We start from the raw sequence: 2,810 nt of genomic DNA, 5'->3' as shown, positions 1-2,810 counted from the left end.
ATCAATAATAAATAAGTAAAAATAAATATGTAAAAATATGTAAAAATAAAAAAAAAGATTAAGAAAAGTCACCTTGCCTACGATTCGAACCTGCCTCACTACGTCTCAACGCCTTCAAATCCTAACGCCTTTAACCACACGGCCACTCGAGGACTTAAATATTCTGTGTAAAATTCTTACTTAAACGATAATGTTTAGTGAAAGTACTTTTTATTTATAAATATTTATTTAATTCTGTTTTAGTATTTGTTCTTATAGCGGCAACATAGATACATTATCTGTAAAATTTTCAACTGTCTAGCTATAAAGTTAGTTAATAAGAATTAATAGGTGTAGCATATTTCAACATTATTCACTGGTTTTAAAAAGATCAAAAATATGCATGTGTGTTTATAGTATAAATGAATTGCTCCTTACGTTAGTTCTTATTGATATAATAGCAAAAAAGTATAAAGTATAAGCGCAATTTTATTAAAAATATGTTATTCTAAGTTAGAATAACATAGAGTTAAAAATATGTGTTACAATTTCTAACACATATTTTTTTTTAACTCTAATGTTCTAAATTAATTGTTCAAAATATAATTGTTATTTTTTTCCTAGGAAAGATAAAACTTCATTAATTTTCATAAATAAATTTATTTCTATTAAATTTTATAGAGCAATATGTACTACAGTTTTATTTCACATTTTGTAATACTGCTTCGGTGCGGTGCCCCATTGCTATCTGTGAGTTCATTCAAATTATGAAAAATCACTACTGATCTAGAAGATAAAATGTACCTAAGTACCATAATATTATAATCAAAAATGACTAATTTTGTAAATTATTACCTATAATGGTTTGATGAGATGCATGTAAACTTCTTTTAGGCTGGTTTCTTAAAGTTAGGTGATTAATTATCTTCGCATCGTCATAGGCTCTAATCAATTGTAGATTATTCTTCAATCAACCTGAAATATGTAATATTATTTACTTTATATCTATGAAAAATTATCATTTTCTTTATGAAAATTTTGAGTTTAAATTTAAATGTGATTAGAATAAATATACGTCACTAATTAACATTTTATCACAGGTAATATTCTATATTACTTTATGTTTACTTTTGTGAAAATATTACTTACCTATAATATTTAAACGAGTTCCTGAATGTACAATTTTACTTGTTTATCGCGATGCCGAGTTCTGAATCTTGTATTGGTTGTCTAAAACTGTTTGATTTTGCTTAGTTATATTGTATCCTATATTTTATTAAACAAACTCAAAATAATGTTTATAATTACCTTCATCAGCCTTTATACCATTAAAAGTCATTATTATCAGTTATTATTATGTAGTATGTAGTTATTTCTTTGAGTTATTTGTTGTTGTTTGTTTTCAAAGATCATTTTTGAGGTTAATATCATATGAAACTTTTCGTAATTAGTCAACTGGTAAATGACGTGTGACGATAAATTAATAAAATAATAATGTACGTATTAAGTTAAATATTTATATATTAATTTAACATCCGGTATTACCTAACATCCATATCTATTTCATGTTTATAAATTACATAATTTTTAATTTTATATATTCATAATGAAATGAAATATATTTCGATATAACGTTTGGCAACCACGCAACTGAAGTGCAAGCGACATCTGTGCAAGAGAAGCAAAACCTCCCAAAAAAGTTAGAAAAGGAATCTAAAAATTTCAGATTATTCAAACGTCACTCCAATATTTTTCCAAATTGGAGTGAAATTGGGGTGACAATTTTTAACACGTAAGGAGCCATCTGGATTATGTGTTATCTGTGTTAATATGTATTGTCGCGACCCAAAAGAAAAAAACTTTCTAAAAAATTCTAGCTAATAATAATAATTTCTTCACGTCGCGTCGGTGACTTTTTTTGTATGATTCTGGTCACACTTGGTAAATATCAATCGAATGCCTAGAGACACAGCATGTTATAGCATTATTCATCAATCACACATGTTATACCATTATTCATCAATATGTATTGTCGCGACCCAAAAGAAAAAACTTTCTAAAAAATTCTAGCTAATAATAATAATTTCTTCACGTCGGTGACTTTTTTTGCATGATTCTGGTCACACTTGGTAAATATCAACCGAATGCCTAGAGACACAGCTCACCGTACAAACATTTCAATTCTCGAACAACTGAATATCGAATCTAGATTGTCGATATCAATAAATCAATCATATTTAAAATAGTTTGGCCATATATCTAGAAACACCAATGGGCTAGAAAAACTAATTGTGGAGAGAAAAGTGAACGGGAAACGTCCTAGAGGGAGATCTCCAAACCGTTGGGTGGACCAAAGGAAGGCGATAATAGGCCATAGTCTGCAAGAGGCCAGTACTGCTGCGCAAGACAGAACAACATGGAGAGACACAATAAATGCGATATCATAATGCCACCATACCCTTATAGAGTACTAAGCAGGAGGAAGAGGAGGAGGAATATCTAAAAAATGGTAATTAAAATGCCATTTCATAGCCTACTATTTTATTTTTTAAATTTATAATTACTAAGAAAATGTGTCTCATACTTTTAACGGTTATGAACGTTAATAACACATTAACGAAAAATTTCACCAAACAAAGTTAATCCTTTTTAGAAACACGTAAATTATAAATGGAACTTAACCGTTTAATAATAAAGCGCTTTTCTTTACGTTCGCTCTAACAAGAACTATTCAAAGTAGGTGGGAGGCAGCAGCCATTAACACGAAACGTTGCCATTATTTCCCGGAATATTCCAGGCAAGCTAATTAAAAGTAAATACAAACTTGGCAA

At 28.9% G+C, this 2,810-nt stretch overlaps 1 long non-coding RNA gene across 1 annotated transcript; it reads right to left on the bottom strand.

Annotated features, from left to right (window-relative positions):
• Window positions 1-868: 868 nt before the first annotated feature.
• On the bottom strand, window positions 869-1,798 carry LOC115877241. Its single transcript, XR_004049310.1, has 3 exons — window positions 1,288-1,798; window positions 1,129-1,215; window positions 869-954 (listed from the first exon to the last, which is right to left on the bottom strand). It is a non-coding gene; the product is annotated as an uncharacterized LOC115877241 (long non-coding RNA).
• Between the last annotated feature and the right edge of the window lie 1,012 nt (window positions 1,799-2,810).

Source organism: Sitophilus oryzae, unplaced genomic scaffold (assembly GCF_002938485.1).
Source record: "Sitophilus oryzae breed Bouriz unplaced genomic scaffold, Soryzae_2.0 scaffold_1442_pilon_pilon, whole genome shotgun sequence".
Classification (NCBI taxonomy): domain Eukaryota; kingdom Metazoa; phylum Arthropoda; class Insecta; order Coleoptera; family Curculionidae; genus Sitophilus; species Sitophilus oryzae.
This window is presented reverse-complemented; position numbering and strand designations above follow the sequence as displayed.